Genomic DNA, 18,459 nt, shown 5'->3' with positions numbered 1-18,459 from the left:
ATACAAGTTCATACATAAAGTTCATACAACACTTAAATGCAACAAACAAATAACTCTCTAGCTAAAGCATTTAAACGCAACAACAAATACGATCAAGATCGCAACTAAGGTAACAATGGATCCAACAGCATAATGATACCAAGCCTCACTATCGATGGCATATTTTCTAATCTTTCTAATCTTCAAGCGCATTTTCTTCATCTTGATCTTGTGATCATCGACGACATCGGCAACATGCAACTCTAATTCCATCTTCTCCCCCTCAATTCTTTTCAATTTTCTTTCAAGTACTCGTTTTCTCTTTCAACTAAATTTAACCTCTCAACAATAGGGTCGGTTGGAATTTCCGGTTCACATACCTCCTAGAAAAAATTTCTCTGTCAACTTGATGGGCATAATTTGTCATAAACACGAAATGCAACTAGTTTTAAAAGAGAATATATATACCACATCCGAATCATAACAAGGACGAGGGCCGACGGGGACGGATATCAAAACCATGGCACTATATGTATAACAAACAACATACAGGTAAGATAATTATACGAGTAACTATATATCCAAATCACACAAACATCAATTTTTATATAAAATTTCATGAACAAGAGGCTCACCACAAGGTGGTCCCGGCGACGGGACGGTGCGGGCGATCGACGGTGGTTACGGCGGAGATTTAGAAGGCACTAAGTAAACCACACCTACATATGCAAACTAAGTGTTATTTTTGACCTCAAATTGCATATAAATCAAATACTACCACACACACACACACACACACACACACACACACACACACATATATATATATATATATACTCCCAAATTACTAAACTCACAAATTAATCACTATATAAAGCATTGCAAGAGCTAATCTAGCAATGAGAGATGAAAGGACAAAGTTGCTAACCTTTGTGATCATTTGAATGGATGGGGGCCTTCAAATCTTGACAAATTTTGGACAAAATGTGTGATGAGCTCGAGAGGAAGAGGGGAAGAATAGAGAGGAGAGGGGAAAGGGGAAGAACAGAGCGAGCTCGGGTGGACGAAGGGTTTATGTAGGACGACCTTTAGTACCGGTTCGTGCCAAGAACCGGTACTAAAGGGGCTGGAGGGGCCCCAGTCTGACAACATCCTGCCACCACTCTCATTAGTACCGGTTCGTGGCACGAACCGGTGCTAAAGGTTCGCCATGAACCGGTACTAATGAAAGCGGCCCGGCTAGCCGTTGGAACCGGCACTAATGTATACATTAGTGCCAGCTCAAATACAAACCGGCACTAATGTGCTTCATGTTTGACCCTTTTTCTACTAGTGGAGACGTATCAGGCATCCCCAAGCTTAATTCCTGCTCGTCCTCGAGTAGGTAAATGATAAAAAGAGAATTTTTGATGCGGAGTGCTACTTGGCATAATTTCAATGCAAATCTTCTTAATTGTGATATGAATATTCAGATTCGAAAGATTCAAGACAAAAGTTTACATTGACATAAAAATAATAATACTTCAAGCATACTAATAAAGCAATTATGTCTTCTCAAAATAACATGGCCAAAGAAAGTTATCCCTATAAAATCATATAGTCTGGCTATGCTCTATCTTCACTACACAAAGTATTTAAATCATGCACAACCCCGATGACAAGCCAAGCAATTGTTTCATACTCTAACTTTTTCAAAACTTTTTCAATCTTCATGCAACACATGAGCGTGAGCCATGGATATAGCACTATAGGTGGAATAGAATTGTGGTTGTGGGGAAGACAAAAAAGAGAAGATAGTCTCACATCAACTAGGCGTATCAATGGGCTATGGAGATGCCCATCAATAGATATCAATGTGAGTGAGTAGGGATTGCCATGCAACGGATGCACTAGAGCTATAAGTATATGAAAGCTCAAAAAGAAACTAAGTGGGTGTGCATCCAACTTGCTTGCGCATGAAGACCTAGGGCAATTTGAGGAAGCCCATCATTGGAATATACAAGCCAAGTTCTATAATGTAAAATTCCCACTAGTATATGAAAGTGATAACATGAGAGACTCTATACTATGAAGATCATGGTGCTACTTTGAAGCACAAGTGTGGTAAAAGGATAGTAACATTGTCCGTTCTCTCTTTTTCTCTCATTTTTTATTTATATATTTTTGGGCCTTTTTTCCTTTTTATGTCCTCTTTTTATTTGGGCTTCTTTGGCCTCTTTTATTTTTTATTTTTCGTCCGGAGTCTCATCCCGACTTATGGCGGAATCATAGTCTCCATCATTCTTTCCTCAGTTGGGACAATGCTCTAATAATGATAATCATCACACTTATATTTTTCTTACAACTCAACAATTACAACTCGATACTTAGAACAAAATATGACTCTATATGAATGCCTCCGACGGTGTACCGGGATATGCAATATGACAATGGTGGAGTGTGTCATAATAAACGGAACGGTGGAAAGTTGCATGGCAATATATCTCGGAATGGCTATGGAAATGCCATAATAGGTAGGTATGGTGGCTGTTTTGAGGAAGGTATATGGTGGGTGTATGATACCGGCGAAAGGTGTGCGGTATTAGAGAGGCTAGCAAAGGTGGAAGGGTGAGAGTGCGTATAATCCATGGACTCAACATTAGTCATAAAGAACTCATATACTTATTGCAAAAATCTAGAAGTTATCAAAGCAAAGTATTACGCGCATGCTCCTAGGGGGATAGATTGGTAGGAAAAGAACATCGCTCGTCCCCGACCGCCACTCATAAGGAAGACAATCAATAAATAAATCATGCTCCGACTTCATCACATAACGGTTCATCATACATGCATGCTACGGGAATCACAAACTTTAACACAAGTATTCTTTAAATTCACAACTACTCAACTAGCATGACTTTAATATTATCACCTCCATATCTCAAAACAATTATCATGCTTCAATCTTTTCTTAGTATTCAACACACTCAAAAGAAAGTTTCACAAATCTTGAATACCAAGCATATTATTATTAAGCAAATTACCATGCTATTAAGAGACTCTCAAAATGATTTAAGTGAAGCATGAGAGATCAATAGTTTCTTTAAAAAAAAATCCACCACCGTGCTCTAAAAGATCTAAGTGAAGCACATAGAGCAAAATCATAATGCTCAAAAGATATAAGTGAAGCACATAGAGCAAAACTACTTAGATCAAAAGATATAAGTGAAGCACATAGAGCAAAACTACTTAGCTCAAAAGATATAAGTGAAGCATATAGAGCAAAAACTACTTAGCTCAAAAGATATAAGTGAAGCACATAGAGTATTCTATCAAATTTTAATTCATGTATGGCTCTCTCAAAAGGTGTGTACAGAAAGGATGATTGTGGCATACTAAGACACAAAGACAAAAATAATACAAGACGCTCCAAGCAAAACACATATCATGTTGGTGAATAAAAATATAGCTCCAAGTAAATTACCGATGGAAGTGGACGAAAGAGGGGATGCCTTCCAGGGCATCCCCAAGCTTTGACTTTTTTTTGTGTCCTTGGATTATCTTGGGGGTGCCATGGGCATCCCCAAGCTTAGGCTCTTTCCACTCCTTGTTCCATAATCCATCACAAGAATTCACCCAAAACTTGAAAACTTCACAACACAAAACTTAAAGTAGAAAACTCGTGAGCTCCGTTAGCGAAAGAAAACAAAAGACCACTTCAAGGTACTGTAATGAACTCATTATTTATTTATATTGGTGTTAAACCTACTGTATTCCAACTTCTATCTGGATTATAAACTATTTTACTAACCATAGATTCATCAAAATAAGCAAACAACACACGAAAAACAGAATGTGTCAAAAACAGAACAGTCTGTAGTAATCTGTAGCTAGCGCAAGATCTGGAACCCCAAAAATTCTAGAATAAATTGCTGGACGTGAGTAATTTATCTATTAATCATCTTCAAAAAGAATTAACTAAATATCACTGTTCAAATAAAAATGACAGCAGTTCTCGTGAGCGCTAAAGTTTCTGTTTTTTCCAGCAAGTTCAACAAGACTTCCCCCAAGTCTTCCCAACGGTTCTACTTGGCACAAACACTAATTAAACACAAAAAACACAAACAAAACAGAGGCTAAATAATTATTTATTAAATAACAGCAAGGATAAATATTGGGTTGTCTCCCAACAAGCGCTTTTTTAGAGCCTTATAGCTAGGCATAATATTTCAATGATGCTCACATGAAAGACAAGAATTGAAGCACAAAGAGAGCATCATAAAGCACGTGACAAAACACATCTAAGTCTAACGTACTTCCTATGCATAGGCATCTTATAGGCAAACAAATTATCAAGGCAAGCAAAAACTAGCATAAGCAAAGAAGCGGATAGAAACAATAGCAATCTCAACATAACGAGAGGTAATTTAGTAACATGAAAATTTCTACAACCATATTTTCCTCTCTCGTAGTAATTACATGTAGGATCATAAGCAAATTCAACAAAATAGCTATCACATAAAATATTTTCAACATGATCCACATGCATGCAAAGTTTACATTCTTCCAAAATAGTGGGATTAACATTAACTTAAGTCATGACTTCTTCAAACCCACTTTTATCAAGATTTTCATAAGATTGAACATTCTCCAAATATGTGGGATCTAAAGTTGACACTCTTCCAAACCCACTTTCAATAATATTGCAAACAATATTATCAATCTCATATTCATCATGGGGCTTAAATAAATTTTCAAGATCATAAGAAGAATCACCCCCAATCATGATCATTGCAACAAGTAGTAGACATAGAAAAACTAGCATCCCCAAGCTTAGGGTTTTGCATCTTATTAGCACAATTGACATCAAAAGAATTTATAATAGAATCATTGCAATCATGCTTTTTATTCAAAGATCTATCGTGAGTCACTTTACGGATTTCAGGCAAAACCTTATAAAGATAATCTAGTGCATCCAAATCACTAGGAATTGGTTCATCATAATTGGATCTCTTAAAAAGATTGGCAAGTGGATGAGGATCCATAGATCTTAGCTTCTCTGTTTAGTAATAAATAAATGACTATTCCAACCATAGAGCAAACAAAAAGCAAACGTGCCAGAAGAGGAAAATAGAGAGGGAGGATAGAGAGAGAGAGGGCGAATAAAACGACAAGGGTGAAGTGGGGGAGAGGAAAATGAGAGGCAAATGGCAAATAATGTAATGCGAGAGATAGGGATTGTGATGGGTACTTGGTATGTTGACTTTTGCATAGACTCCCCGGCAACGACGCCAGAAATCCTTCTTGCTACGTCTTGAGCTTGCGTTGGTTTTCCCCGAATAGGAAGGGATGATGCAGCAGAGTAGCGTAAGTATTTCCCTCGGTTTTTTAGAACCAAGGTATCAATCCAGTAGGAGGCCACACTCAAGTCCCTCGTACCTGCACAAAACGATAGCTACTCGCAACCAACGCGATTAGGGGTTGTCAATCCCTTCACGGTCACATACGAGAGTGAGATCTGATAGATATAATATTTTTGGTATAAAGATGCAAAGTAAAAAGTAAAGGCAAAGTAAAAAGCAAAGCAAGATTAAAGTGATGGAGATTGATATGATGAGAATAGACCCGGGGGCCATAGGTTTCACTAGTGGCTTCTCTCAAGAGCATAAGTATTCTACGGTGGGTGAAAAAATTATTGTTGAGCAATTGACAGAATTGAGCATAGTTATGAGAATATCTAGGCATGATCATGTATATAGGCATCACGTCCGTGACCAGTAGACCAAAACGATTCTGCATCTACTACTATTACTCCACTCATCGACCGCTATCCAGCATGCGTCTAGAGTATTAAGTTTAAAAACAGAGTAACGCTTTAAGCAAGATGACATGATGTAGAGAGATAAATTCATGCAATATGAAATAAACCCCATCTTGTTATCCTCGATGGCAACGATGCAATACGTGCCTTGCTGCCCCTTCTGTCATTGGGAAAAGACACCGCAAGATCGAACCCAAAGCTAAGCACTTCTCCCATGGCAAGAACTACCAATTAGTTGGCCAAACCAAATGGATAATTCGAAGAGACTTGCAAAGATAACCAATCATATATAAAAGAATTCAGAGAAGATTTAAATATTATTCATAGATAGACTTGATCATAAACCCACAATTCATCGGTCTCAACAAACACACCGCAAAAAGAAGATTACATTGAATAGATCTCCACAAGAGAGGGGAGAACTTTGTATTGAGATCCAAAAAGAGAGAAGAAGCCATCTAGCTACTAAATATGGACCCGGAGGTCTGATGTAAACTACTCACACTTCATCGGAGAGGCTATGATGATGTAGAAGCTCTCCGTGATGATGGCCCTCTTCCGGCAGAGCTCCGGAACAGGCCCCAAGATGGGATCTCGTGGATACAGAAAGTTGCGGCGGTGGAATTAGGTTTTTGGCTCCTTATCTGGTCGTTTGGGGTTACGTATGTATGTATAGGAGGAAGAAGTACGTCGGTGGAGCATCGAGGGGCCCACGAGGCAGGGGGTCGCGCCCCCCACCCTCGTGACCGCCTCTCTGATGACTTGGCGTAGGGTCCAAGTCTCCTGGATCACGTTCGGTGAGAAAATCACGTTCCCGAAGGTTTCATTCCGTTTGGACTCCATTTGATATTCCGTTTCTTCGAAACACTGAAATAGGCAAAAAATAGCAATTCTGGACTGGGCCTCCGGTTAATAGGTTAGTCCCAAAAATAATATAAAAGTGGAAAATAAAGCCTAATATAGTCCAAAACAATATATAATATAGCATGGAGCAATCAAAAATTATAGATATGTTGAAGACGTATCAGGGATCCCGTTTGTGTTTATCATGAGTAACTTCTCTTTGTTAAACTGGAACGTGCGTGGGCTCAATGACCGCGCTCGTCGTTGGGGGGTCCGCAGCCTCGTGGAACAAACACGCTGCTCCTTGCTGTGTCTCCAGGAGACCAAGCAAGAGGAACTGACCAGGGAGCTGTTGCTCGAGACAACGGGCCCTAGCCTAACCGGCGTGGCGATCCTCCCGGCGGTTGGCACAAGAGGAGGGGCGCTTCTGGCCTGGGACGTGCAAAGATTCGAGGTGGACACAATAGACATCTCCGCGTTCGCCATCACTGTCCTGATCAAGCCGCGGATAGGCGACGCCCCTTGGGCACTCACCACCGTATATTGCCCGGCTGATGACAGCTTGAAATCATTGTTCCTCGCCGATTTAATAAGGATACATGGGCTGATTGCTGTGCCATGGCTACTCATCGGAGATTTCAACCTCATCTACGAGGCTCGCGACAAGAACAACGCCAACCTGAATCTCAGCTTAATGGGGCAAATCCGGGCGGCCTTGAATGCCAGCGACTTAGCCGAGATCAAACTATGTGGCAGACGCTTCACCTGGTCAAACGAGCAGCGAAACCCCACACTCGTCAAACTGGACCGCGCGTTTTGCTTGCTGGACTGGAACATCCGTTTTGGGACGGCAAACCTTCAACCACTAGCAATGGCAATGTCGGATCATTGCCCTTTGCTCTTATCTTGCGACGGGGCGATACCTAAATGGGGGCTGTTCCGTTTTGAGGCTTTTTGGCCGCACATTGAGGGGTTTAAGGAAGTGGTGGCGCATGCGTGGTCGCAGCCCTACGCCGCTGTTGGTGTTGTGGCTCGGCTCAACGCGAGGCTGCGACGCACGGCAAGGGCACTGAGGTTATGGCACAAGCACCATATTGGGGACACCAAAATGCAGCTACAGATGGCGCAGGACACGATAGCCTTGCTCGACAAAGCCTAGGAGGAGCGGTTGCTTGAGCCCGACGAGCTATCGCTCCGGAAAGAGCTGAAATCACGGATCCTTGGACTGGTGGTCATTGAGCGCATTAGGGAAAAACAGCGAGCCCGGGTTAGATTGCTCAAAGCCAGAGATGCGAATACCAAGTTTTTTCCACATTAAGGCCAATGCGCGGAGACGGAAGAACTACATCGCCACACTCGCTAAGGACGGGGTGATCGCCTCTACACAGCCGGAGAAAGAGGAACTTGCGGCGGCTTTCTTCAGAGAACTGCAAGGAACCGTAGGGTCTACCCCCTCCACTCTCAATTGGGAGGTGTTAGGGCTACCGCGTTTGGACTTGCAAGAGCTCGAGCTTCCTTTCTCCACGAACGAGATCAAGGACGCCATCAAGGATCTCCCGCCGGATCGGGCACCCGGACCGGATGGCTTCTCCGGTGCTTTTTACAAAGCCACCTCGGAGATCATCTTGCCTGATCTTTTTATGGCCTTCCAGCAGCTGCACGAGCTCAACGGGACGGGCTTGCATCTGATCAATGGTGCACACATCGTGCTCCTCCCGAAAACGGATGCACCTACCTCCATGTCTGACTTCCGGCCCATCAGCCTGCTCCACAACATCATGAAGCTGTTCACAAAGGTGCTTGCCACAAGGGTTGCCAAGCATATTGACAACCTGATTTCACCAGTGCAGAGCGCCTTCATCAAGGGCAGGTGCATACAAGACAATTTTCTTTTCGTACAAGGGATGGCACGCCACTTCCACTGCACAAAGAAGCCGATGCTACTGATCAAACTCGACATTGCCAAAGCTTTCAATACGGTATCCTGGACATACCTCCTTGACATGCTGAGGGCCAGGGGTTTTGGACAGGGATGGTGTGATTGGATTGCCTTGTGTCTGGCCTCGGCCTCCTCCTGGGTGCTCGTCAATGGAGTAGCGGGGCGGCCGATACGGCACCGCCGAGGCCTCCGTCAAGGGGACCCGCTATCACCATTCCTGTTCATTCTTGCGATGGAGCCGCTGCAGCAACTGTTGGTGCAAGCGGTCCATGATGGGACACTGAGCCGGTTGCGTGGGCAAGTTCCTGCCTTCCGCACCTCTATGTATGCGGACGACGTGGCAATCTTCGTCAACCCCATCCGAACGGAAGTGGAAACGCTGCACCAGATCCTGCATGCATTCGGGGAGGTCACCGGCCTCAAGGTGAACTTCCAGAAGAGCACAATTCTGCCAATCCAGGGTGCACTTTTTGATGTTCAGCATGTCACTGAACCATTGGGGGCCCCTGTGCGGCCTTTCCATGCAAATTCCTCGGACTACCGCTGTCACTCCGGAAATGGCGCAAGGTCGACCTCCAACCCTTGCTCGATAAGCTGCTGGCACGACTGGCTTGCTGGAAACTCAAACTTTTCGGGGCGGCCGGCAGGTTGGTGCTTCTCAACTCGGTCCTGACTGCTTTCACCACCTACTGGCTGTCTGTCCAAGACATGCCAGCGTGGGTGCGCCGCCAAATTGACAAGACCAGAAGAGCTTGGTTGTGGCGTGGGCAAGAGGAATGCCATGGTGGTCACTACAAGGTTGCTTGGGGGAGGATCTGTAGGCCGAAAGAACTGGGCGGCCTCGGGATCCTGGACCTAGTGCGGTTCGGGCATGCCTTGAGGCTACGTTGGCTATGGCTTGAACGGACGACACCCGAAAGGCCATGGATAGGTTTGCCTGTCCCATGCACCCTGCAAGAGAGAACTCTGTTCGCGGCCGCTATGGCGGCGCAAGTCAGAGACGGGAAGATGGCGTCCTTTTGGTACGACAGCTGGATGCAAGGGGAAGCACCTTTCTTAGTAGCACCTGACATCTTCCAGTTGGCGCGCCGAAAAAACAAGACGGTACATGCGGCGCTCCGAAACAACAGCTGGGTGCGTGATGTGCAGGGGCGGGTGACCACGGGGCTGCTGCCTCAATTTGTCAACCTCTGGACGAGGGTGGCGGCAACTGGCCAACTATCGACAGGACATGATGTCTTCTCTTGGAAACTGACGGAATCAGGCATGTTCTCCACAAGCTCGGCGTACCACATGCAGTTCTTAGGATCCACGAGATCACCCCTCATGGCGGCAGTGTGGAAGGCGTGGGCGCCAGCAAAGATCAAGCTTTTCGCCTGGCTTCTTGCCATTAACCGGCTCCTTACAGCGGACAGGCTGATGGCGAGGAAATGGCCAAATTGCTACTTTTGCCCTCTCTGCATGCGCAACCTGGAGACCAACATGCATCTGTTCCAAGAGTGCCCATGGGCTCGACGTCTATGGGCGATGGGGGCTGACCGTTTTCAGTTACCCTCATGCCACCCAAATAACTGGAGTACAACGACTGACACAACAGAGTGGCTCTTGGGCTTGACGACCAACGCAGCACACGCCAAGAAGACCAGGTCCATCTCTCTGCTCATAGCTTGGACGATCTGGGGCGAGAGAAACAACCGGATTTTCAGGGCCAAGAACGATCTGTCGAGAGAGCGCTGGACTCCATTGACGACGAGATCACAACCTGGGCGCGGGCAGGCGGGAAGCACTTGATGCTGCGAGAGTAGGACCTACGCACCTCTTCTTTCTTTCTTCTTTTTCTTTCCTTTTTCAGCGAGCTCGCTCGCGTTTGTACAGTTGGCGTTTCCGTCGCCGTTTTCGTCTTATAATGAAATCGCAGCTCTCCTGCGTTTCCTCAAAAAAAAAATAACTTTTGTAACCATGCCTGGCAACCTCGGAAAATATTAGGAGGCAACTTTGAAGGAGAAAAAGAAGTTGAAACAAAGTTGATAATGGAGCTAGACATGTCGTGAAATTGAGTAGCAGTTTGAGAGAAAAATCCATTTAAAGAATATTTATACATTCGCTTGCAGTGGCGTAGCCAGGATTTTATGTCAAGGTGATCCAATTGGCACAAAAAAATAACACCACAAATTTATCAAACCAACATATGCACACAGAATATATCCAAAGCACATATTAATAAGGTCTATCAAAGCATATTAAAATTCATGTTCAAGCCTTACATTCGCTTAAAATATAACACACCTTATTTGTCGGATCCATATAAAAAAAGGGATCCAATGTCTCCTGTCCTCTCCATTTTTGCAACAGTTGTACAAAAAAAATTAATACATTAACTCAGTTGGAACAAAGCCCTAATGATTCAATCAGTTCAATTGACAAATTATCAATTGCAAAAAACTTTGAAGCTTGCACTCTCAACAAATCGTTCAAATCTTCATAGCAAAAGGAAATTGTGCTTTGAATTTGACAAGAACAAAAATCTTACTCTGAATTGAAGTAGAAAAGAAAACAACTAGTGCGCACTGCACAGGGCTGTACCTATGTGTGCGTGCGCGCTTCCTTCAGACTTCTAGAGACCAGATCACCAGAGGAAAAGGAGACGACGGGAACGATCAACGTACATACACGCGTACATGGGCTAAGACCTAATTTGGGCTTGGGTATGTTTCCTTTTTTTCAGAGAAGTACTAAACTAATGGGCCAAATTCCAGGGTGGTCCATGGACCACCCTGGCCACCTTACAGCTACGCCACTGTTCGCTTGTTCTTACCGGAAGAAATAAATGTAGTGTCTGGTGTTGCTATTGCACCGCCGCCGCCTAAAATATAGACAAGTTAGTCAGCACACGGGGACATAAGAATATTATAACTGTCTAGGCATGAAGAAATGTAATGACAAGCAATACATGCAAAGTTATTTATAGTATGGAATACTAAGTCTGGTTAAAGACCATATGGGATTCACGCAGTCAAGGTATTCACCGAATAAAGAAATGGTAGAGCAGGAGGTCGGTGGTGGTCCCGATGAACCGATAACTAAATGCTTGCCGCCACGGATGTAGCCGGTGTACTGGGAGGAGCCGCCAAGACGAGGAGCAAGAAGAAGAAGCAGCAGAATCAGCAGGTAAAAGTGCACAGAGGGAGTTGCTGATGAAGCCATTGCTCCTCTATGCAAGCTGTATCGTCGTAGTACACAATACGATCAGGATGCGCTGCCGTATATATACACATAGGGTGCGATTGCAAGCATAAGCATGCTCAATTCTCCTTTGTAGAGTGTTGTCGTGAGCTCATGGCATCTTCTCATCCTTGTGAATGGCATCTCCCTTATTTTATGTTTTCCTCTTTCAGCCGAACGCTCCAGACAGAACAATTGATAAGAACGAAACAAGACTTGTGCCTATGGAAAAGTCGCACGATATATAGGAATTAACGCCCGCCTGTGCCGAAGTTACAGCGAAATTACGAGAAGAAACAAAGGCATTAAAAACTCCTCCGTGTCATATCTACAGCTGACAATCTGTGCGACCAAAACGTGTGTCAACCGATCAACCACGACAGTCACACCGAGACGATTATATGAGACTTCTATTTTGTGTGACGCCATTTTCACCATCAAAACTTTGCCAGAAAAGATGATATAGCACAGCTGCACTATAGACATCGATTAGATGTTCACTGTCTCCTGGTGCTAGATTGATCAACAATAACTAGAGGACGTGGCTAAAATCTGAGGACAGAGCGACTCTTCTCTTCTCTTCTACTTTCTCTGCAAATAAAATAAAATATAAGAGTATTTAGATCACAAAAGTAGTGATGTAAACGTTCTTAGGGCATCTCCAACGCTGACCCGTAAATTTGCTTCGGCATCCTTTCGTGGACAGGGGGGTCAGTTCGTAGACACGGATGAGGGGGGCGGCCATCCAACGCTGCACGCATACAATTCAAACCGCATTTCAATAGACCGAACGAAATCCATGCAAAGCCGACGGAATTCATCAAAGTTCGGATGTAAAATAGTACAAATCATTCATACATCACACGCAAATAAGTCTAGTACAACAATAGTTAAAATTGAACTAGATTAACCAGATGATGAACAAGTTTTTCATCCACGGATCATGTCATCCCACACCTACTGCCCCAGCTTCATCCAACAGGGTATGTACCTAAATAATGGTCGTCCGTCTGTCCTATGGTACATCATGGCAGCACGTACAAACTACACAACGTGTAGAGAAACAACCAGTGAATGAATGATTCAATCGACAAGTTGAGCAAGAAGTAAAGCTTACGATCTTCTCCCCTGCCACGCGCAATGGCCAAATTGCCCCCAGCAAAGCAACCGTGTCACAAGACTTGATGACGGTGGTCTGGATGGCGTACCATGGATACAATAATGACCTCATATTTCGTTGTTGGATGATGTGCATATCGTAGGGCACAATGTGCTTTCACACGTGAAACGAATCATGCACGCGCCGCCAGAAGAGCCCCATTCTGTGCATGCCTATGAAATCCGTTCATATGGCCAACCATGCATTGCACAACCCTCATTTTCCATGCTCGAGTACCTTGAGATCCTTCGTACTCTAAAATAACGACATGCCATTCGAAAATTAGCTCAATGACATTTGACCGAACACCTGCCGGGTGTAGTGTCCCTCATTTTCTACTATTGAAAGTATAAATATTTTTCTCATATTCAGGAAATATTTAGAAGAGGATATGAAACATTTCAAATGTATGAACATTCATATTAAGGTACATAAAGTTCCAATTTTCTGCAATATATGAACTGTTTCCGTTTAAAATTAGTATTGTTGGTATTTTTAAAATCTATTACATGTAAATAATACGTTTCAAGATAAACATATACTATGTGTGAATGGTTCATCTCAGTGGTTAGCGGCTTATATAATAGTGCCTACTCCTTAGAGGTGAAGATTAGAGCATCTCCAGCCGTTCGGCCCCCCAGGATGCATAAAAATCGCCCCCTGGGGGTGAGCAGGCGATGCAATCGGCGCTGGGGGCGGTTTCGCGCTCAGTCGTCGCCCCCTGACACCGAAATTGGCCCACTTTTCAGCCCCATTTCGGCGAATAAAGGGCCCATATTCGGCGTGGTTCGCCGTTGTTCGGCGTTCAATTATGCACATAAATTTTTTTATCACATATTTCATCACAAAAATATCAAATACTTCAACAAAATAGTACAACAACAAATAATTTAATAAAATTATATAGTTCAACAAATAAAAACTCATATTTCATCACACGTCGCGCCCGGCGTCACCCTTGAGCCTCCATAGATGCTTTATCAGATCTTGCTGCAGTTGATGATGCACCTGTGGTTCTCGGATCTCCTGACGCATACTGAGATAGGCAGTCCAGGTTGCCGTTTGCTGGTGATCAACTTCGGCTAGAGGACCCTGCCTGTAGTATGATTCAGTGTCAAACACTGGGTCTTCTTGCTCGCTCTCGATGATCATGTTGTGCAAGATGACACAGCAAGTCATAATCTCCCACATTTGATCTTTCAACCAAGTCTGAGCGGGGTACCAGACAACAGCAAATCGAGATTGGAGCACACCAAATGCCCGCTCGACATGCTTCCTGCAAGCCTCCTGAACCTTCGCAAACCAGGCGTTCTTGCCTCCTGGCACAGGGTTTGAGATCGTCTTCACAAATGTCGACCATCTCGGATAGATGCCATCAGCTAGATAGTACCCCTTGTTGTAGTGCCGCCCATTGATCTCGAAGTTCACCGGAGGAGAATGACCTTCAACAAGCTTGGCGACGTAGTCGGAGTAGAGCATGCAGTAGCCTTCGAGACGATGCCGGTTCTTTGCTTTCACCCGCCCCGGCGCCGAGCCATGTCGCCGCGGCTTTTCATTGCTCGCCAGCAGCTGGGCGAGGGCGGCGAGCACCATGAGATGCTCTTCTTCCTGGACGTCGGCCTCGGCTTCCTCCTCCAGCAGCGCGGCGAGCGCTTCCTCGTCATCCGAGTCCATCGCCGAGGCAGGCAAATCGCTTGGTGGACGTGTCCCCGCCGCTAAACTGCCCCTCCGTGGCCGGAAACGGCGGGCGGAAATGCCCAGCTGCTGTTGGAGGGGCTACTGCGGCGAAGCTCTACTATTTTTCCGGCGTGGAATGCTATCTAGTGGTGAAAGGTGGCGGGCGGCGCCGGGATAAAGCTACTGGCGGCCGAGGGCGCGGGGGGGTGGGAGGCGAGTCAGGGAAGAAAACCTTGACTTTTCCCCTGACGGCGTGGGCCAGCCGCGCTTTTCCCTTGCACCGGAGCCCCCAACTGCCCCCCAGTGCGCCGGGTTCGGCCTGTGACCGCTGGGCGAAAAAAAGGTCCGATCCGGCGTTTTTCGGCGTCCTGGGGGCGCGACTGGGCCGTTTGTTCAGCGCCGGCGCGGCAAAAACGCCTGAGAAGGGTCTGTTGGGGGCGCGGCTGGAGATACTCTTAGGAGCACTCCGGGTGATCTCTTGACCGACTGAGGCATTGAACATGACGATAGACTTGTAGGCCTACTTGTGGGCGTAATTGTTGTGGACTAGTTCAATCTACTCCCCCCCCCCCTTCCTAACCCTGTGATCTTTGTTATTGTTATCATGTGATCCCTTAGTTTATGTATTCCATTCCATGTGTATAAATAAAGCTTAGCACCATGTTATATCTAAAAACACCAGCCTTCTCGGCATCCATTGTCGCATCCTTTTGCGCCACGTCAACCATTACAGTACTAAACTTGGCTAGTTTTTATTACTTGATCACCTATCTCACGTGGTTGTTTTCAATTATTTTCTGATAAAGGGTGGTTTATTGGCTCATATTGCCGCATTAAGGGAATACAAATATCATGAGTATACACCCCGCTTCTGGATGATTAGGATCACAATCAACATTAGTGCACACACATAAAATGATACTTCCTCCATCTTAAAATAAATATCTCAACTTTACTTGAGACACTTATTTTGAGATGTAGGGAGTATATGATTATAGAAAAGGCGAGCTCCGAAACACCCATTGAAATGAACTACATCTACATCAGCAACAATGAACATCATCCACCACCTATCTGATGTAATGCATATATGACTAAATTGAAGGGAAGCTTCGTGTGATGCTTAAAAACACCAACCTTCTCCTTTGGGCATCCATCGTCGGTTCTCCATGGACAGATCACCGTTGCCACCACCGGGATGGCGACATGAACAATCGACAACTCCAAGAATGACGACGACACCATGGTGTTGATATTTCTTTTTGGACTGGAGAGTTGCCATTTGCCAAGTGCCTCTATTTCCTCTTTACCAGCAAAGCTCTGGCGTTAATCCCGATCATCATCTTCTCCATATCTTGTTCAAAAAAAATCTTTTCCATATGCACGAGACGAGGGACGAGACAAGCAATCACCATCAGTTCACCACCGCACTCTACAATATAATGAAAATTAAGAGCTCGCGGGTCCTATATATGTATATATATGGGCAGCAGCTTACACACAAGCAATTGTGTCTCCAGCCATGATTTCCTCCGTGCACTTGCTGCGCCTGCTTCTTCTTATTCTTCTTCTTCTCCTGGCTCCCGTCACGCTCACGTTCGAGTTCGACGCCGGTATTTCCACCCAGGCCCGCTACGCGGCCTACAAAGCCCAGCACGCACCGCCACCCAACTCCCTCCCCGTCACTCGCAGACCCCGCAGTCCCCTCGTCACTCTCCCGGGCACGTCCGAGTCCGAGTACCACGTCGTCGTCGGGTATGGCACTCCGGCGCAGAACCTCAGGCGCCTTCGACCCGTCCCGGTCCTCCTCCGTCGCCCATGTCCCGTGCGGCTCGCCGGACTGCCCGCTGGAAGCTTGCTCCGGACGGGGCTGCGCCAGCACCACCGTGGCCAAGAACGGCGCCGTGATATCGAGTGTCATCGTCGTGACAGACACGCTCACGTTCTCTCGATCCACGCCGACCACCGTGGATAACTTCAGGGCCAACTGCATGGAGATGGGCGGCAGAACGGCTGGCCGCTCATCCGGCCTTCTCGATCTCGGCCGGGACAGCCACTCACTGCCGTCCCGAGCCCCTTCGTCTCCGGACACGGCGGCCTTCTCCTACTGCCTGCCGACTTTTAGGGCCGACCGGGGCTTCCTCTCCATCGGCGCACCCCTGCCAGGCCCAGGACGCAAGGTGAGCTACACCCCGCTACGGAGCAACGCGGCCCTCCCCAACTCATACTTCGTCCGGCTCGCCGGGTTAAGCCTAGGCACCGGTAGGCCGGTCATCCCGGTCCCCGCCGGCGACGCGCTCATGGCGCTGCGCACCACCTTCACCTACCTGATGCCGGAGACCTACGCGGCCCTCCGCGGCCAGTTCAAAGAGCAGATGGCGCAGTATCCGGTGGCGCCGCCGATGGGTTTCCTCGACACGTGCTACAACTTCACCGGCCTGAGGAAGATCGACGTGCCGCCCGTGACGCTCACGTTCGATAGCGGCGCGAGCCTGGAGCTCGGCATCCGGCAGATGATGTACTTCGAGGACCGCGACTACGTCTTCTCGGCAGGTGCCTCGCGTTTGCCGCGCCGGCATGGGCTGTCTACCCGGCCGGGGTCGCGGCGGTCATCGGCACCTTGGCGCAGGAGACGACGGAGGTGGTGTACGACGTTCATGCGGACATGGTTGGCTTCGTCCCCGACCGCTGCGAACAATAGTAGTTTGGACTTTGGAGTTATATATGTGGAATTGATAAATACCGAACGTTTGGAATCTCGGTATACTTGCGTGCGTGTCGCAGCTCCATCTTATGCTGAGATTTACTCCACCTCAGTCTTCTTCATTAGATTTGCTTCCGGGTGCTGCACGTGGACATGTAGCTTTAGGACGCTTTTTACAGCAAAATAACTGCTAGAAGAACTATCCGCAGGGGCCGGGGGTATGTCCTCCTTTTCCAAAATAAATAAATAAATTGCGTAACCTAAAAAACTTTAAAATGGATGAAAAAGGGCGAAACTTTGGCTGAACGGGATAATCCGGATGAAATGCTTTTAAAGGGGGTAATGTGTGTCAAAAATATCAAAGTAGGTGGTAAAAACTGAAATTTACTCTAGTGTTTATTTACGTAGCCTCAGTTTAAAACGAATAATAGGCCGGACTGAGTGAAACAAAGGGAGGCGGTTTCATCTTTCAATCCATTATGTCTGAGCCATTCCATGTAAATTCAACTGCTATCCTCCTTTCACCATTTATGTTCTTCCTTCTGTAGAACCATCTACCAACCGAGGGTGAACCGCCTACTCTTGGCCACCACGGTGTCCTTGTCTTAGCCCCGGGCACTAGGCAAAACAGTCGACATGAAAAAAAGATTTCAGTTATCTAAGGAATGGCAAATTCGTGAAGAAAAAGGTTAATCACTAGCCATTCCAACATCTTGGCACATCGTGATGTGACCTTGTGGTCCTAGCTTTTTGCAAAAAACCATGATCGCTGCCAAACCGTTATAAGAGAAAAACATATGTAAACGAGAGTTCAGTTTTTACATGTAAAAAACCACACACCACTGCGACTTAGCCATATGGAACAAAAGACAATGGCACCCCAATGAGGTTTAAAGAGCGAACAAATTGTTAACTTGTAGGGGCCTAGTACTGAAGGTTAAACATATGTACGTTGCCTGAATTTTCAATTTGGCTATAGTTAATTTCATGGGAGAAGGAGGAGGTGGGGTGCAGCACGAAGGACGAGATGAGAGTGCTGCAGGCAGTGACCACGAGGCGCGCCGGCAAGGCCAAGCTAGGGACAAGCTGTAGCCAGCGATGACACGGCTTGCCGTGCTCTAGCGTTTGGGAGGAAA

At 46.0% G+C, this 18,459-nt stretch overlaps 2 pseudogenes; one reads left to right on the top strand and one right to left on the bottom strand.

The window, feature by feature from the left end:
* LOC119271057 overlaps positions 1 to 11,765 on the bottom strand; it is a 29,493-nt pseudogene extending 17,728 nt beyond the window's left edge.
* A 4,376-nt stretch (positions 11,766 to 16,141) lies between these two features.
* On the top strand, positions 16,142 to 17,320 carry LOC119266550 (annotated as a pseudogene).
* Positions 17,321 to 18,459: the final 1,139 nt, after the last annotated feature.

The sequence above is a fragment of the Triticum dicoccoides genome, chromosome 3A (assembly GCF_002162155.2).
Source record: "Triticum dicoccoides isolate Atlit2015 ecotype Zavitan chromosome 3A, WEW_v2.0, whole genome shotgun sequence".
Lineage (NCBI taxonomy): Eukaryota > Viridiplantae > Streptophyta > Magnoliopsida > Poales > Poaceae > Triticum > Triticum dicoccoides.
This window is presented reverse-complemented; position numbering and strand designations above follow the sequence as displayed.